Raw genomic sequence first — 19,996 nt, 5'->3', positions numbered from 1 at the left:
AGGTCAAACCGAGCTAGGCTCTTGCACCTACTGGTCCTCAGAGCAACCATGGGCAGGTGTATGATTTACGGCCAGGAACAGGCCCAATCGGGGAGGTAAGGGGACACCCTAACTGGGTTGAGGTTCCCACCAAGGGGCGCATGTGCTGGAATGGGGCTGCGTTCTATCTAGGAAACAGTTGTAGTCACCCGAGGCACTAGTGTGGGCTGGGATTGGATGCACCAGGCCGGTTCAGATCCCAGCACCATCTGGTGTCATGGAGAACCAGGGTAGATGTGGGACTGACTAGGCTGGGTCTCAATCCCCTACTGAGCCATGTGTGAGCTGTATGTGGGTATGGACGAGCCATGGCCGGGCTGAAACATCCAACAACAAGAACCAGAATTGGGTGAAAGCCAGCCAGGAAAAACCACTGTTCCTGCTAGGACAGGAGGTGAACTGAGTAGGGTTGGCTCAAGGACCCCCCTGGCATGCGCAAAACCTGCCATTGGGAGGGGTTCTGATGGAGGAGCCTGGGCAACTCCTCTGGCAGGACACAGTCCCTGCAGGTAAGCACAAGAGCATGATAGGAAACAGCCCAGAATAGGCCTTGGAAAGTTTCCCACTGGCACACATTCAGCATGGGTCAGGAGCAGACCAGGCTGAATCAGTTCATGTTATCCACTGGCAAATCCGATCACCAGAACAGAGTGTGGGATGAGCCGGGTTTGGTTGCAACAAAACAAGTATACAGTATGGAATGCCAGGGCGTGGTTGCCTGTACTGGATGTGAATGCAGCACCCAACCAGCACAGGTGAGATCCAGGAAGGGAGGGGCAGAACTGGCAGGGAGATTAAGGGGCTGGTCCCCTCGCCAGACAGCTACTCCCACTGGAGAGTGTGGGCTGGGATAGACAGACCAGACTAAGCAAGGCTACAACACCTGTGCGCTGCATGTGGACTAGATCAGGGAAAAGCCAGGCTGGGCTGATTATTCCTGTGGGTGCAAGCATAAATTAGAGTGGTTGAGGGATGTTTGGGCATAGCCGCAGCATCAGCTGGCAGAAGTTGGCACTGGGGACTAATTCTGTCAAGTCAAATCACAGAACCACCTAAAGAGTGCATAAACCGGGACAGAGAGACCTGGGAGGGAAAAAGTGGGTTCCCCCTTCTTGGGTCACTATTCCCATGGGAGGGCATGAAAACTAGGATGGGGGCTGGGATGGCTAGATAGAGAGGCACTCAACAACATCTGTGAGGGCTGGATGGTTGAGTTGGTTAGATAGAACTAAGCTTTAATACCCATTGACAAGTACTAGAGCCAAATGGGATGGGGGAAAGACTGGTCTTCTGCCACACATACTGGCAAACCAGGGTAGGGGGCAGGCCTGGTGGGGGTTATTGTGGGTCGCCCCGACTAGGCTGCAGCTCCCACTGGTTGATGTAAGGGCCGAACCAGACTGGACTGCAACACCCATTGGTTCCAGTGCAACTCGGGACCGAAAACAGAACCAACCCAGCAATTGCAACCACCAGCTGATCGGGGTGATGGACTGTGCCGGGCCCTGTGCTTGCTAGAACATACAAGAAACTAATCTGGGAATACTTCAAAGTATCTTTGGAGATCTCCCCAATCGAACTGCTGGACTCAGAACTCTAACCAAGAAAAGACAGAAGACAGAACAGGACAATCATTCATCTCAGCTATATGTTGGCAGTGAAATATGGGGAAAACGGAGACTTTATGATGGACCATATCAATCAGTGGACGACCTCATCGAGCAAAACTGGCAGCGATTCATAACTGGAGAACTATTAAAACCACTTGAGCAAATATCTCAGAGCATGCCCCACATCCGGGACTTGGGGTGGGTAAACGGGTGGAGCTTCTCCCTCAATATCCCCCTCTACCTCAGATACATGATGGAAACAATACGGACATAATAGTATTACCCACTTCCCTATCCCCCTGAACCTTTTTTGTTGTTGTTGTTCTTTAACCGTAATTAACTATGTAAAGATTGTCAACAACAATACAATAAAATAGATTAAAAAAAAGAAGAAGAAGAAAATACAGCTAAGAATGGGAGAGCCCACTCCATCCTGTCACCAGCTGGAGTGCTCTGCCAGGATACACCAGTGCTGGTAGACACGATGCCCAATGGTAAAAGCAAGGTGCTAAGGCTCGCTTGGCTTGATGCCATGGCAATGGTTGTTACGCTAGCAAATGCTAAATGCTTTCAGAAACTAGTGAAAACAGACAAGCGTGTGCAGGGGTCCTGTGACGGGTGTGGAAATGTCCTCTGCATTAGGATAGGGCCAACTTTAAGGAAACAAATGCAAATTATAAATGTTTCAGACATGAGGGACCAGATGGAAAAGGGGAGCCCTTCCATTAAACCAAATCACCTTCTATTGCTCGTAGGTCAGGTTTGGCCTCACAACTTGTGAGTTACTCCAGGAAGCTTAAAAGTCACGTCCACTTACTGATGGCTACATATTTTGTGTCCTAATTCCTAAGAAACTTAGTATCCTTGTAATGAATGGCATAGTCATCTTTCATTTATATGCGACTTAGATTTCTTAATGGATTTATGTAGATCAAGATTGATCCCCAAAATTACACATGACTACACATTTATATAAACTGACTTCATGGAGCCTAAAAAAGATGATCGAAATTCCTAAATTCAGAGCAAATAAGGAGTCCAGATCAGAGATAACTCAACCTTACGAATGTTTAATCTTATGTAGTTCCTCCACACAGTTGCTATAATTAGCTTTAAATGAAAGAGGCTATTTTTTAAATCTGAACTTGCTTATACTACAACATTACTCAACAATATAATTAGTATAAAATCTTAGATGGTGGAATGCCAATCAAGTACCACATGTTGCTCTACAGATCTAAATATGTAGCAGGGTATGTCATATTTACTGATAGAGAGTCACTATTATGGATTGATTTTGAAATGTCAAAATAATGTATCAGCAGTGAAAATATCTTGGAAGATATTAAACTTACACACTCAAGATCCATGCATCCCTTTCTCACAATTGTACTATGTCTAAAGCAACATAGTTTGTGCAATAAAATTTTTCATAGTTACATTTACAAAATAGCATGGAAGTAAGTTAAAGTACCATTGACGTCTGTGAAAATGTATTTTCACCCATTATCTTTCTCCACAAAAGTGACTCTTGCCATTTCACCTAATTTTGCACCACAAAAATCCAAAGAATTGATCTGGATTAACAGAATTTTCTCTCCAAGGCTCAAATTTAAAAAATCAAAGGCTAAGAAAGTCAGATCACTTAATTCAGGGAAGAGTAAAGGCCAGATTATCACAGATTGCATTTCATTTTTACCCAGCACAAATAAAATGATGTGTGTAGCACATCCAAGGCTGATGGTTCACACAGCTCTACTTGATGCATTGCCAATGAGACAAGGAAGGCCCTGGGCATGGCTCTCCAGGGGAACCGGCTGGAAGAAAGCTGGCTCAGAAAGCTTATTTATATCCACATGCAGAACTTTATAGACATAATAATATTGAAAATCTTTCTCCATAGTTTGTAGCTTCTGACCTTCCACCTCCTTATCATTCACTCACAAATTCTCCAGTAAAGCAATATATAACATAGTAAGCCCAAGTTCTAAGACACTCCATGGAATGCCTGGAGTAGCCATACCTCATTCTGGCTTCCCTGACCCTCCCCAGCAGTGGCACAGAGGTCCTCTGTTTCTCATCACAGCTTCCAGTGGCTACAGTGGCAGTTTTGTTCACTCAATCTATTTGTGCTTAGAGTACTCTCTTACAGGAATTCAGGACCCTAAAAAAATGGCAGGTAGCTGTTTCCTGTGATGGCTGTTCTATTCGGACTGCTGCTCAAGTTTTGTTTCTAACTTTGTAGTCAGTTCTTCAACTATAAATGCACATGTGTCAGGATTGCTGAACACTGATGACTTCTTGGAAACCAACATCAAAGCCTGGAAGGCCCCAACGAAGCATCATGCAACTAAACTTAGGGCTAGTCTTTGGGTTGCACTGTGTAAGTGGTCTTGGGTGGTCGGCCCTCCTAGTCTCTTCTGGGCAGCAGAGCCAGACGGCTGTGGCTTGACCAGTTCCAAGTGAGGCAAACTGAGCTGGACGATCACTGCATTATTTGCTGTGTTGTCCTAAAGCACCTTGATGCCCCTTAGACAGTATTTGTATTTTTTGCAGGGGGAAACAGCTTTCTAAAATTTCCTGGCTGTGCTTCCTACTTTTGATGTGATTACCTTGGGCCAAAAATGTTCTGCTTTCAAATGCTTGAGTCTGTACTAGAGGGTCCTCACTTTTTGCTTATTGGTCCTGGAGGTTTACGAGGTAGATTCTCATTTGCAAGAGAAATGTGTAGACTGGAGTGATAGAAGGAGTTAGAGAAACAGAGAGAAGAAACGCCGGGCTCACAGCACGCAGCAGCAAAGTGTAGGACTCAACACGAGGGAAGATTTCAGACCCTAGGCTGCTAACACATCTGCTGTGTGGTCTTACAAAAGCAATGACAACTTGATCCTGGATTACCTTTAAATCACATCAGCTCTATCAGGCTATCTGAAAAGACACTGCCTATGTCAAGGGATTGCATTAGACCCCACCTATGTGTAAGTTCTGCACCAAGTAATTAGCAAAGCCTAACAGAGCATGCTGAGCTTTACAATTGGATAAACATGGAGGCCTGGTCCTAACACGGTAGCCTAGGCTGGTGCAGGGTGCCAAGGATTCTGGCCATCCTCGACTGTTTTCCCAGGCCATAAGCAGGGAGTTGGATGGGATGCAGAACCACCGGGATTAGAACTGGCGACCATATGGGATCCCAGCACATGCAAGGCAAGGACTTTAGCCACTACGCTATCACGCCGGGCCCACTTGCCAGAGTCCAATCAAATAAGAACAATGCAGGCACACTCCTTCCACCTGGCTCTGAAGCTGTAATTTGCCTTGAAGACATTATACACTTAAAAATAACCAGTCTTGGATGAGAGCCATGTGACTATGTGAATAGAGGCTGGAGGACAGAAACATGATCCTCTGCAAATACAAATCTGCCCTTTGCAAGAGAAAACTCAACCACTGCCCTCTCTGTGATCCCCTCTAAGTACTCCCTGAGGGTTGAGGGTGGAACAGGACACTCAAAAGGCCTTCTCCTTGGTGTCTTTGAGTTCCATCTCCACCTCCACCTTAAGCACCTACAGAAAAGTTTCCAATGAGGGAGTTAATGTTGTTTCAAGGTGATGTCATCTACCACCCAAAGGTTCCACTCAGGATGTATTTCCAAATCCTTTATAACCTTAGGGAGTGGCATGCAATTGTTTCTATAAAATAAGGCCCTGAAATAGCCTTGGAAATTTGAAAGCATTCAAGAAATTGAAGAGAAAATTTCCCTTATTAAAGCAGTACACAGGGCCCGGCGGCGTGGCCTAGCGGCTAAAGTCCTCGCCTTGAACACGCCCCGGGATCCCATATGGGCGCCGGTTCTAATCCCGGAAGCTCCACTTCCCATCCAGCTCCCTGCTTGTGGCCTGGGAAAGCAGTTGAGGAAGGCCCAATGCATTGGGACCCTGCACCCTCGTGGGAGACCCGGAAGAGGTTCCTGGTTCCCAGCTTCGGACCAGCGCGCACTGGCCCGTTGCGGCTCACTTGGGGAGTGAATCATCGGACGGAAGATCTTCCTCTCTGTCTCTCCTCCTCTGTGTATATCTGGCTGTAATAAAATGAATAAATCTTTAAAAAAAAAAAGCAGTACACAGCAAGATGCCAAGAACAGAAATTATCATGAAGCAGTTGTTGCTTAGACGCAAGAGACCTCTCTAGCAGCAAAACCAAAACAAGGTAAACTGGAGATACTTTTCCCAGCAGCAGGTCCCTGTCCTGTTCCATGCATGGACATATAATATTCCAGAAGAAGACTTGAAGCAAAATGAGTTATTTCATGTAAGAAGCAGCAGTAAATATTGGGGAGAAGGGATTGTAAAAAAACCACTCTAGCCCAGGTTTGTCCCTGTGGTTTGGTCTTTGACTTTGGACTCTAGTAATATCCAGTCAGCCTCGATTCTCCAGAACTAAGTTGTACGTTAGACTGCCTAATGTCTTCTTGTCCAAGCATCTGGGAAGAAAGTCAAGGTTCTCTTATTTTGCATGCATCAAGGCTAAAAGCAAGGAGGTAGAGCTTGGACAAGAATATACTACATTAATACAAGTTACAATGTTGGTACAGTAACCCTGCTGTTCTAATGTTTTGCGTCCTGTTCATTCTGTATGATCTTTTTTTCATTAAATGTTAAGAGCAGACAACTTATATGGGCAAAATAATGTGAAAGCAGCACTTGCAGGCCCCGGTCTCCCAAGGATTAACTCCACAGCTTAGCTTGTTTCTCAGAAGGTAACAGGATGAGCACTTTTGGCCTGATACATCTAGCCACTGGCTTAACCGCAAGTTCCTGCTTCCTATTTCGTCAAGTTATCTGCCAAGGGATTGGATAAACACTGGGAGGAACACAAAGGATTTAGGGTGGCCACTAGAGGATTGGATAAACACTGGGAGGAACTCAAGGGATTTAGGGTGGCCACTTGAGGACTGGATAAACACTGGGAGGAGCTAGGCAGAGTATAAAAGAAAGCCTGGAGTTTCAATAAAGATCAATCTATCATCGGCATTCTGTGTACGGCGTGTTGTCTTGTGTGTTGTCTTTTTTGTAACCCTAGACCCTCCGCTCGGCTCGGGGTATGTGGCGACGTGGGCGTTGCCAACAAGCACTCAAAAAGAGGCTTGCTGCACTTAGAGGATGTTCATGTGAAGATGATCTGGATACTTGGCTGTGGTTTAAGACCCTCTGCCAAGAAAATTTGATATTAGGTGGCTTGGTTGTAGCCATTGCTTCCAGGAACTGCCTAACCTCTTGATGACTCTTAATGACTTCATCCAGACCACTTGCCTCCATAGCCCAATGGATTACCAGACACTGTCAATATTTCTCCTTTGGCAAATCCCACTGTTTTCCCAGCCCAGGAGTCTGTCGCCATACCACCCCTACCCAACGCTTGCTTTTTATTTGCTGCATACTAGTCTGCAAGAGAAGGCTGGCTACCAGCATAGGCTCTGGAGTCTAATCCAATGGTTGATTTCCAGTTCTGCTGTGAACAAGTTACATAATTTCCCCTAAGCTTATTCTCATTTTACAAATGAGAAAAAGATTACCATAGTATAACTAAGACTTGGTATACAAACCGTGTAATAGAGTGGCTGGCACACAGCAAGGTAAATACCTTGATTTCTCTTATAAATAATGTTTTTTTCAGTCTACTTATTGTCTCTACCTTTCAGTATTTACATTCACAAACAGGATGAATCTTCTTCAGACATTTATCCAGGTTCCCTAACAGAGTAGTATAAACAGACCATGGACAGAGCACTTCGCCCTGCTGCTGAAAGCATTGCTGACACTTGTCATCCACCCAACAATCCAGCTGTCAGTCCATCTAATTGTTCTTTCATGTTGCTACTATTTCTCCATCCTAGAGTCCCAACCACGATTTGTTTTAGATCTTATGAACTCTTACTGCACCACAGCCACCATGGTTACTTAAGACAGCAATCCATCGTTGTTATAGAGCTTAGGACTTGGGACAGTTACACCTGTGGTCCACGTGCCATATGGGCAGATATGTCCACACACTGCTCAGAATTCACAAATGAAGAAACTCAACTATAATGTGAAGGGCTGTTTTTACGTCTAGTTTGGCCTCTTGTGTAGACAAAACATGAGTGTCACAAAGCAAATTAAGTGCTCACAAGAAACCGATTATACATAAAAGGGTTTAATAAATATTAACTTTAGGAACATCCACAAATATTTCAACTGTAAAATATGATAAAAGAAAAAAGTGAGATTGATTTCTGTCACATGCTTGCTCTTTTCCCCCCACCATCGGGGCACCTTCCCTTTGTGGCTTTGACCTCTTTTTGTAACCGTACATTCATTGTTAGGCTTATCTGATTTGATTGCCTCTTTCACTGATTCCAAGCTTCACAGATCTATGGAATCCCTGTAGATTTGTTCAACACTGCATTTCTAGGACCACACAGAGCATGAGACAGGGACTCAAGGTATATTTGTTAAATAACTGAATAAATTGTCTCCAAGAAATGCGGATGAGTAATTACTCAGATACTAGAAGTATCAGTGAAAAGCATCACTAAACCATTAAAGAAGACTAATTTCCCCCCACCCCACCGCTCTGACCACATGTCTCTCTACTAAACAGCTGGCTCTGATGGAAGAATAGTCAAGAGAATATATTTCACTGCCATTCTGAAAAAACGTAAAGTTAGAAACATTTCTGTAGCACGATTTGACTTTTTCTCCAGACTAAAAAGAACGTGGGTGTTCATAAAGGCCAGGGATAGAGGACAAAGCAACTTTGAGCCTGCTGCTGCTCAGAATGATAGCTGAAGTTCAGTGTCAGAAGGCCCGGGGGGAGCCAGGACAAAATTCAAAGTCCAGAGTGCAGAGATGTGAAGTCCTGATGAGTGGAAACTCTAAGTAAAAGAGAGGACAGCAGAAGATGCTAGCACTGTACAGGCATGGTGTCTCATCAATAGATAGGAGATGTTACACCGAGGTTGAACTAGCTGCTAGTCACTGAGAAACCCAAATTTCAACTGAACCAAAATCCTGACTGCACAACTTCCTCTGTCCGTGTGACCTAGAACAAGTTATTTCAGCGTTATCAACCTCAGCTTTCTAACCCTCACAATGAGGAAACAAATCACAGTTCTATAAGTTGCTGTAGAAAACAAAATTACATCACTTTACCAAATCACTGAACTACCAACTGACAATAACAGGTCCATATATTGAGTGTTTATTCTTGCTGAAAATAAGTCACTGTTTCCAATTTCAATCTTACTGTCACAGGGCTTTTAAAAAAGCTAAAAAACTAAAAGCAAGCATAAGCTAATAGGGGGAAAAGCATGTCACAAATAGCTAGACCTATGGGACATACGAAAGAGCAAGCTTATGGATCACTTAGTGTTTTGCAAATTTACATAATCATAAAAGCATATTTGTTAAACACAGAATCTCTAAATTTCCTACCAAGATCGCCTAGGTCACAATCCCATGGTGTTGCTGGGGGAATCTAGTGAGTGAGATTCATAAAGATTCCTGGTGCTTCTTATAAACTGAACAAAATTGGGAAACATTGTTGCTTTAATTACCTGGAAATCCTGAAGTGTGTTGTATATTGGCCAGCAGCATTTAAAATCACATGGAGACTTGCTATAATATAGGCTTTTAGACCTGGCCCCCATGCCTGTAGTACATACTTTAGAAATCACTGACTTTGTTCCTTGAAAAAAAAAAGTATCTCTTCCCTCTGACTCAGTTTATTTTTGTTAAAGTATCTGCCTTGGTGTTCTACCATTCCCACCTTCTGTACAATTTAGCCCAGATAGGTTTATTGAAGGGAGTGATCAGTGTTAAATCTCTTCATATCTGTGACATCCGTTTGGAGCTCAATAATTCATGACACAGATAACTAAAGTTTTACTTACAGTGATTCAATAATTTAATGTGAAAGCTCTGTCAGTAGCCTAAAATGAAAGGCATTTACCAATACATAAGGAGTTCGCAATATGTTATTATTCTTGTGAAGCACATAGAGCCCCTCTGTGAAAGCAGAAGTCAATCTATAGATTTAGATCTTTAATATAGGCAGTTGATGAAAAACTTTCAGAGAAACTAAAAAACTTGGAATGACAGAGCCACCTTCATCTCAGCCGCAGGGGGAAAGTTACCATTCCTGGGACACAAGAAAAAAAAAAAAAGAGGGAGCAGTGTTCTATACCAGGAATAGAGTTATCCAGCGGAAATCAATGGACAGCAGGCTTCAAAAAATAACAACTACAAGAGGGGATGGGTGCAGTTACTGTCAGAGATACTAAATAAAACAGACACACAGAAAAGATAACATGTTTTCCCCTTTCCCTTCTCCACTCCCTCTAATGCCTTGCACTAGTGAGCCAAGCTTGGAGCCAGTTGACTCAAGAGTCTAGAAGATACAATTACAGCGCAAGATAATATAGAGGACCAATTCCAAACAAGGCATGTGCAAGAAAGAAACTAGAAAACACAGAAAACCAAAGCCTGTGTGAAATGGTAACAAAGAAGAGGAATCCTTTTTTAAAATAACAGAAAAAATAATTAACCAAATATGCATAACTCATACTAGAAGATTGGCTTTACACGGAGCGTAGATGAGGCTTCATGTAAAAGAAAAGTTGAACCAAGGAGTTCTCTCTGATCACCACGGATGGCAGATGCTAGAACCAAGGAAGTGGTATCAGGAAGTTTTGGGTGAAGATAGGCAATGAAATTTTGAGACCAAGCAAGTATAATGTCAATTATGTTGCAGCTCTAAAAGGAACAAGAAATGCAAAAAAGCGACTGGACCAGTATTGAAAAAGACCATTGGCAATCAAGAGGTGAAAAATTTGTTTAAAAATCAATGAGATAATGAATACAAATGGAAATGAGAGCAGTGATCCAGGCATTCGGGAAATTCATAGTGAATTCAAGAGAAAGTTGACAGCACCTAAGCAGCCAAGATCTGATGGCCTGAGTTTCGCAGAAACAATTGTTTTGAAGGAGGTGGAGTTACTGTTCTGATGTGGAAAGCCTCCCATGTCTCCTGGAGAGAGGTGGTAAAGGGATAGCCAGATATGTTACCAGGAGATAGCTAACAACTAATAACCACGAGTCATGCAGAGACAACAGTTTGGATATGACGAGGACCAAGAGAACATAGATGTGACGCATGATCAGCTTAGCTCTGGACACCTGGTGTGGAGGATTGAAACCAGGTCAAGCTGAACATCCGCTGAATCCGAATGCTCAGAAAACAGGAGGAGTGCCAGGGTACCAAGCCCTCCAACCCAGATTGACCTCTTTTATTGCTGTGATGCAGCATCATGGGAGCGGGTCTGGTGTTGAGGACAATTCCTTTTTCTTTTTGTTTTTTTTTTGTTTTGTTTTTTTATTTTTATTTTTTTATTCATTAATTACATTGTATTATGTGACACAGTTTCATAGGTACTTGGGTTCTCCCCACCCCTCCCCAAACCCTCCCGCCATGGTGGATTCCTCCACCTTGTTGCATAACCACAGTTCAAGTTCAGTTGAGATTCCCCCATTGCAAGCGTATACCAAACATAGAGTCCAGCATCTTATTGTCCAGTCAAGTTCAACGGCTTCTTAGGTATACCCTCTCTGGTCTGAAGACAGAGCCAGCAGAGTATCATCCCGATCAATTAAAAGCTCCAACATACCATCAGTAAAAATTTACATCATTATGGAATTAATTGACATAGTAATGAGTAACCAATATGTTAAAAGTAAATGCGAGTTCTTAACCACCTTCTGTGACCACCTCACCTACACTTCAATTTTAGTTTATACACAACATATAACATACATGTTATACATAACATCATATCATCTTAAATTAAGGCAAACATGTGGTATTTAACCTTTTGGGATTGGCTCATTTCCCTTAGCATTATGGTTTCCAGTTTGGCCCATTTGGCCACAAAGAACTGCATTTTGTTTTTTTAATAGCTGAGTAGTATTCCATGGAGTAGATGAACCATAGCTTTCTTATCCAATCCTCTGCTGATGGGCATTTTGGCTGCTTCCATGTTTTTGCAATTACTGATTGTGCTGCTATGAACATAGGAGTGCATGTTGGTTTCTCATAAAACAAGTGTTCTGGATATATTCCTAGGAGTGCTATTGCTGGATCATATGGTATGTTGAATTTGAGTTGTTTGAATATTCTCCATACTGATTTCCATAGAGGCTGTACCAGCCTGCAGCCCCACCAGCAGTGGAGTAGGGTTCCCTTATCCCCGCAACCTCGCCAGCAAGTGTTGTTGGTGCTTTTATTCATGTGGGCCAGTCTTACTGGCATCAGGTGGTACCTCATTGATGTTTTAATTTGGATTTCCCTTAGGCAATTCCTTTTTCTGAGGCATGTCCACAGTGGAGACCACAGAATTGCGTCTAGTGTTGAGCTGTAACATTTCTTGAAAGCAGAGCTGGCATAAATGCCCAATACAAAGAACACAAAGCACACTCAGTTTTACCTCTCAGGCTCACAATCTGAAGGTAAGCATCTCAGGCCCTCTGGGAGGCAGAAGAGGCACACTTCACACACCCATGCACAGTGCAATATCTATATGAATTCCACACCACGTATTCAGCACGGATGTTATACACCATTCTGGCTAAGTCTACAGCCATGGCATGTGGGAAAAGCTCACTAATTTTGAATAATGAGGTTAATATGATTCAGTAACCAAACAAAATTAGACATTTTGTTAACAAAATGTAATTTTATTTTTCTCAAGTAGAGAATGTATTATAAGCTCAGCAATAAATGCATATTATTAAGCTAAATGGAATAAGTTTATGCAAAATTACAACTCACAATAGGCCTACACAGCACAATGATGTATCACAAACATGTAAATCCTTTAGCATAAGAGAAATAATTGCTGTGGTTGAGAAACTGAAGGCAGAAATTAAAGGACCCTTGATTTATTGAGTCCTTGGTTTTCAAAGCTGTTACTTGTAGTTGAAATTTCCGTTAAATACAGGGCCTAGAAAAACTAAAGGTACAGAAATTATTTCAATCTTTATTTGGAAAACAGAGTGTGCTCAGTTATTAATACTCTGCTTAAAACGTGGGAGATAATAAAAGGTGTTTTTATACTTACATCTGGCTCCTTTATCAATATTCTTTATTTTATTCTTCAAGATTTATTGCCAGGTCTGGCCAGCTGAAGCCACGAAACTGGAACTCCATTCGGGTCTCACATGTGGGTGGCAAGGGTCCAGCTACTCTGAGATCTGCTCTGTGCATTAGCAGGGGATTGGACCCATTTGGTGATTTTCTAACACGGGGCATAAATGTAAAACTGAAAGACACTAACTTAACTCTGTGCAGATTACTTATATAGGTTTACAGCCTCTTAAAATTCTAATACTTTATGGGCCAGTGGCTCAACAAGCAAACCCTCCACCTGTAAGTGCTGGCAACACTAATGGGCACCAGTCCATGTCCTGGCTGCTCCACTTCTGATTCAACTCCCTGCTTGTGACCTGGGAAAGCGATGAAAGAGCTCTCTCTTTTTCCCTCTCTGTCGCCTTCTCCCTGTAAATCTGCCTTTCAAATAAATAAATCTTAAAATTTTTTTAATAATCTAAATCAGAGCATCTCATACTTGAGAGTGAGTACAAGTCACCTCACAGTTATGTTGGAATAAAGATTCTGTTTCCAAGGCCGAGGGCAGGAGCTGTGATCTGGCACTGCCCACCTAGCACCACCACCACCACAAGTCCAGGGACCGTGCTGGGAGGGAAGTGCTAACGTACAAGCAGAGCTTACGTGAGCAAGTCCAGTACACAAAGTGTAGCATCAGTAATTCTGCACAAAGAGGGAGGAAAGTTTCACAACTCTGGCTTATGATTTACCTTTACGCTGTAGGAGGAGCCCTTCATTTCACCCTCTTGCTTGCTCATCCATACCTCCCCTCAGCACTTAGCAAAGGGGTCTCATTCTAGAATTGTAAGTGTATTACAAGGAAATGAGTATAAAATTATGCAACACAAATGCTCCAATGGTGGCAAAGAGACTCTGCAAGTATCTGTGTTTATGAATTGTGTTTTTGAGTGAATTTTTTTGGTGTGTGAAATATATTGGTCGTTAGTGACTGCCCAAGCCTTTCCACAGGTGAATGGCTTCTACACAAAAGGGAAGGATGGCACACTTGTGACTTTGGTGAGCTTCCCTTTTTAAGCAACACAAAAATCTCTAGATACTTGGAATCCCAATAAATGCATGAGTTTTAAAAACAAGCAAAAGAGGGAAGAAAGTCAGAAATTGCTCATCCAATTCATAAACTCACAAAATGTTAGCTCGGACAGATTATCACACTGTGATATCCTCTGTCCCTGGTTTTCAGGTGAGCAATGAGAGGCACTGGTAATGCTGTATGTTCAAAGGCACACCTCACACAGCAACATCTGGTAGGGTCAGAACATCAGGATTAGTGCCCTGTCTTCTTTATTCTGGTGGTGTTGGGGTAGATCAAGAGAATGAGAAAGACTTGCTATCTGCTATTTAACTCCATAACTGCTATATAGACAGCAAAGTTTGGAACAAGTTCAAGTTGAGAGCCAGGCACTTTACCCAGGCTCCTTACACGAGTAGCAGAAGCCAAATATCTTCAGCCATCCCTGCTGCCTCCCAGAATCTGCAGGAGTGGGAAGCAGGGGCCTGGATGGGAGCCAGGACCTGAACCCAGGCACTCCAATATGTGAAGTGGGCATGCTAACCAGGGACTTATCTGCTACGTCAAGCACCTGATTCAGGTACCCACAGATTTAATATTTTTAAGACTCATTTTTATTGGAAAGGCAGATTTACAGAGCGGAGGTGAGACAGAGACTTTCATCCAGTGGTTCACTCCCCCAAATAGCCACAATGGCTAGAGCTGAGCCTATCCCATGCCAGGAGCCAAGAGCTTCTTCCGGAACCCAAGAGGGCACAGGGTCCCAAGGTTTTAGGCCATCCTCTGCTGCTATTCCAGACGATGTCAGGGAACTGGATGAGAAGTGAAGCAGCCAAGATACAAACCAGCTCCGATATGGGATGCCAGAGCCTGCAGGTGGAACATTAGCCAGTTAAGCCATCGGGCTGCCCTGCCCCATTTTAATACTTCTTAACTTTTTCTTAAGGAGGGGATTAGCTTCAATGCCTTAAATTTAAATTCAATGGTTGCTTATTTAATTTACCTGACTTAATTAAATTACCAATGTAGAATACACAAGTTTCAAGACCTTGAGAATTTAATATTTTGCTTTGGCAGCACATATACTAAAATTGGAACGATACACAGAAGATCAGCATGGCCCCTGCATAAGGATGACATGCAGACACACCCACACCCACTCACCCACCCCCCCTGTGTTACTACGGATGGTTTGAAGGCTTAATGTCAACTTTCTTCCACTTGCTTGTCCACATTCACGGACTGAGTCCATCTGAGATTTTGTTTCCAAACAGGTGTGATAAAATACCATTAACATCCTAGAAGAGGCCCTCTCTGCGGAAACACAGTGCAGGTCAGAGAGCATCGGTTTACACAACCTGATTATTGTCCACTCGGGGCACTGCACGCCCTGGCAATCTATGAAATATGCAGACCAGATCAAGCTTGCCACTTAGCCCCAGTGAGCTGGCTGGGCTCCAGTTCAGGTAATTGCATCCTGTTTGCTCAAATTTCCTCTGCAATTTCAATCAGGTATGTTATCCTCCTTAGCATGGCTGCCCAGAATGACAGTGTAGGCTTCCCTTACAGCTGCTAAACAGCTGCTGTGTTCAACCCAAGAGGTGATGAGGTCTCAATAGAGGATAAAAAGGAGTCCTTGTTATTCTTTTTTTTCCAATCACACAGGTATTGTAAGGCTTAATTAAGATGTATATAATGTCTGAGCTTCAAGTTGTAATACACATAGAAGACATTAACTATTAACCTTTTTTAAAAAAAGATTATTGAAAGAGTTACAGAGATCTTCCATCTGCTGGTTCACTGCCCGAGTGGCTGAAACACCCAGGGCTGAGCTGACTGAAGCCAGGAGCTTCCTCTGGGTCCTCCACATGGGCGGGAGTGTTAGGGCCCCCAGGACTTGAGGCATCTTCTGCTGCTTTCTCAGGCACATTCCAGGAATCAATTTGTAAAGTGGAGCTGCCAGGAACTGCCAGGCAATGGCAGTGTAACAGGCAGCAGCATTTTGCCACAATATCAACCATCTATTCAAGTTTTCTTAAAAGAGCCCTGAATGCTATGATACATGGCATTTAAACTTAACACATTCTTAGAACCTGATATTAGCTGAATTTTGAATTACACAATGACAACTATCTTTGCCACTTCAAATAATATTCAGCACTAATGAATTCATCGTTGACATAGAACTTCATTAGCAAATTTCTCTTTGATGGATTTATATCACTTTCTTTTCATCCAACAGATGCCGATCTTTATTGTCCAGTATTCCCCAATATTGCCACATGAATTTTTATGCATGCACTTCACTATATTAAATATGCTTCAGAAAAAACTACTCCCAAATCTAATGGCTTTAAACAACTGTCACGCTATTACATCTTATGATTCTGTTTGTCAGGAAATGGGGACTAGCTGGGAGAATCTTCTTTCCCACCTCCTGCCAACTGAACAGTTTGTAGCATTTACCCAGTAAATATACTGGTCTGGAAGGGCAAAAATGGTTCTCCCTCAAGGCCCAGCGCCTTAGCAGAATCAGGCGCAAGGGGAGACTGCTGAGCACTGTGGGCCTCTTTGTTCTTTCATAGACTCAGAACTTCAAGAGCCTACACCAGAAGCCACCAGTGTGCCTACGGTGTGGACCTGGAAATGGCACTGTGTCACTTTGATTCCACCTTTTTTCATCAGAGCAGTCACGGGCCAACCAAGATTCAAAAGGAATGTAGTAGGTCCAGCTCTTAAACAAAAGGAAACTAACTTTTTCTAAAGATTTACTTTATTTATTTGGAAGGCAAAATGAGAGAAGGAGAATGGGGAAACGAAGAGAACTTCCCTTCACGGATTCAAGCCTCAAATGGCTACAACAGCCTGGTATTTCGCGTGGCTGTTCCATATGGTTGACAGGCACCCCAGCACTTGCATCACATTTTGCTAGTTTTCTTAGGCAGCTGGGAGAGTGCTAGATTGGAAGTGCAGCAGCCGGAACTTGAACCAGTGCTCGTAAGAAAAGCTGGTATCACAGCATAGAAGATTGTTTTAATTATGCCTTTCAAATATAAGAAAGTTAATCTTTAGATATGTCACGTGTCACTTTAGTCACAAAGTGCTATGTGACTTCAGACAGGAACAAAGTAATTTCATTTAAGGCTTGTGGCACTTTGCAGACCACTTTTTGTCTGTTAAACCAAACCACTTAATATTTCTACAGTAAGGTCTATGCAAAGTGCAGAATACAATGGTTAAGAATGTGCAGGGATAAACACTTGAGAAATGTGCCGGGAAGTTTGAATTTACCATGCAGTCATTGCTGTGTTTTTGAAAATACTTTACACAGGCTGACAAATCAGAGTTGAGCTGTTGGAGGATGACTCTGTTACTTGGCCTGGAGTAGAACATCAGTGATGTGGGCTGGGACTTACTCTCTACTCTCTCTGAAAGCAATTTCCACTCTATTGTGAATGGCCAACTAACGCTGGGAAATGGCAACCCCACCTTATTGTATGTACATAATTATAATTTGCTGGTAGATTTTTTAAAAGATTTATTCATTTTTTATTACAAAGTCAGATATACACAGAGGAGGAGAGACAGAGGAAGATCTTCCGTCCGATGATTCACTCCCCAAGTGAGCCGCAACGGGTCGGTGCGCGCCGGTCCGAAGCAGGGTACCAGGAACCTCTTCCGGGTCTCCCACGAGGGTGCAGGGTCCCAAAGCATTGGGCCGTCCTCGACTGCTTTCCCAGGCCACAAGCAGGGAGCTGGATGGGAAGTGGAGCTGCTGGGATTAGAACCAGCGCCAATATGGGATCCAGGCGTGTTCAAGGCGAGGACTTTAGCCGCTAGGCCGCGCCGCCGGGCCCCTGGTAGATGGTTTTTAAGAGCCCGGTGCTTGAAATGACAACTGTTCATAATGAAAATAGTAACTGACGACTCTCCTGGTACTTGTCCTGTGTTGTCAGCCTTCACATATGTTATCCGTTGCATTTTAAGAAGGACTTAGCAAGTTGTGGATTACAGGCTAACACAATACTGAGAAATGAGGTGCTAAATAAAATGTTGGATCAGTTGGCTAATTCCTCACTGTTCTCCTTTCATGATCAAGTCCACGAGTTTCCTCAGTCATAAAAGTGTGAGTATGACAGAATTACTTCTGTCATATTATTTCTAATAAAATAAGCTACCCCTAACATATAACATGTACTAAATATTTCAAAAAAATCATACATGTTATATATTCTAGAAGATACACAAAGGAACTACTGCAGAGTCCTTACAGCTTTTTCTATCTATATAGGACAAATATGGGATGCACACATAGTCATGAGGACCTTTGAACCTGGATATTTTTAATTACTCACCTCCCAAATTTGCCTTCTCTATTCTTGGTGCTTGAGTTTCTATGCTATAAGAGGTCATGCACTAATGGGGCTCCAGAAACAAAACATATGTACATGCTTGCAAAAATACGAATGCCATAGAGCCAGCACCACGGCAGAGTAAGCTAAGCTTTCACCTGGGGTGCCGGCACACTGTATGATTGCCAATTCTTGTCTTTCAATTCAGCTCCCTGCTTATGGACTGGGAATGCAGCGGAGAATGGCTCAATTTTTTGGGGCTCCTGGCTTCACATGGACTCTGCTCTGATCACTCCAGCCACTTGGGGACTGGACCAGCAGAGGAAAGATTCATTCATTCTCATTCATTCTTTCTGTAAAATCTACTTTTACAATAAAAATCAATAAATCATTAAACAATATGAATGCTCTAAACTACATACGTACATTTAGCAATGCTTTTTCTATTTAGAACATGTTAGGAACTGCCTGCATTGCAAATCATGAGTTTAAGCTCAGAACAGTCAAGTTTAACAAGTTAAAAGACAAAAATGGAACTTGAAAATTGTAGGTGGAAAACATCCAAATTCTCTAATCTGAAATGAGGCTCGATTTCTAAATCCCCACAGGTTTTCTGCTCTTTGCAGCTGGCTTCCAGGAATGGAGAGCGCTCACAGCCATCCTGCACAGGATTTAATGTGGTAATTAAGCAGTGAGCTGAGAACCTGGCCCCGGTCTTCATTTTGTTTTTGCTCTGCAGATTGTGTGTTTGTGAAAGCCTTTCAGGCAATCCATCATTTGTGCTTGGCAATGCCAATGACAAAGCCCGTTCTTGGAAGGCAGCAAGGGACAATGGTGCCATGCGAGTAGCCAAGGTTTGGCAGTGACCGAGAAAGACTTCTGGGGCGCTCTGGCTTTCATTAGCCTGCCTCTCACACGACTGTGCGTGGTGACGGACAGGGGAAAATGGGTCTGCCATTCCCCTGGTCTGCCCAGACTTTTCCTTCTGCTCACTTTTTTTTTTTTTTGGCTTGGTCTTTCTCTGTGTGCAGGCTCACATTTACCATTAATCTTCATAGGATGTGACTAATCTGGTAAGTGAGAAATGGTATCTTTAAAGGTGGCGAGTCATTTATATTTTCTTTCCCATACACGATCACTCCATGAAGCAAAGAGGCACAGAGTCATGTGGTGAGCTATGAAACATGCCAGCACACGCTGGTGATTGAATTCAAACTTTGCAGTATCCTTTACAATTCCAAATGCTTCATTCACAGAAATCCCACTCCTTACAGTTAGGTTTGCACAACGTGCCGCATGCCTGGAATTGCTGGAATCGACAGTGTGTGTATCTGAGACAATGCACAACTATGAAACGAGGGAACCTCCAACCAGCCACAAGTGACATCTGCATTAGCAAAGAGCAAGTGGGAGATGGAACTGGGGACAGCACTGTTTACAAAGCCACTGAAAACCAAGAATAACTCATCATAAAACCATTACGCATAATTTTTAAAATCACAAGAGATAAAAATAACAGCTTGAAAATATATTTTAAGCCGGAAACTATGATGTTGTTCAGACCACATAATATTTAACTAAAAAGATTCACCATGGGGCCCAGCACAATAGCCTAACGGCTAAAGTCCTCACCTTGCACACACCGGGATCCCATATGGCACCAATGTTTGTCCCAGCAGCTCAATTACCATCCAGCTCCCTGCTTGTGGTCTGGAAAAGCAGAGGAGGATGATCCAAAACCTTGGGACTCTGCACCAACATGGAGA

At 43.1% G+C, this 19,996-nt stretch overlaps 1 pseudogene; it reads left to right on the top strand.

The window, feature by feature from the left end:
• Positions 1–14,943: 14,943 nt before the first annotated feature.
• Positions 14,944–15,023, top strand: LOC118759473 (U6 spliceosomal RNA; annotated as a pseudogene).
• Positions 15,024–19,996: the final 4,973 nt, after the last annotated feature.

This window comes from Ochotona princeps, chromosome 13, assembly GCF_030435755.1.
Source record: "Ochotona princeps isolate mOchPri1 chromosome 13, mOchPri1.hap1, whole genome shotgun sequence".
Taxonomy (NCBI): Eukaryota; Metazoa; Chordata; class Mammalia; order Lagomorpha; family Ochotonidae; genus Ochotona; species Ochotona princeps.
The sequence above is the reverse complement of the archived record's forward strand: the minus strand, read 5'-3'. Positions and strand labels throughout refer to the sequence as shown.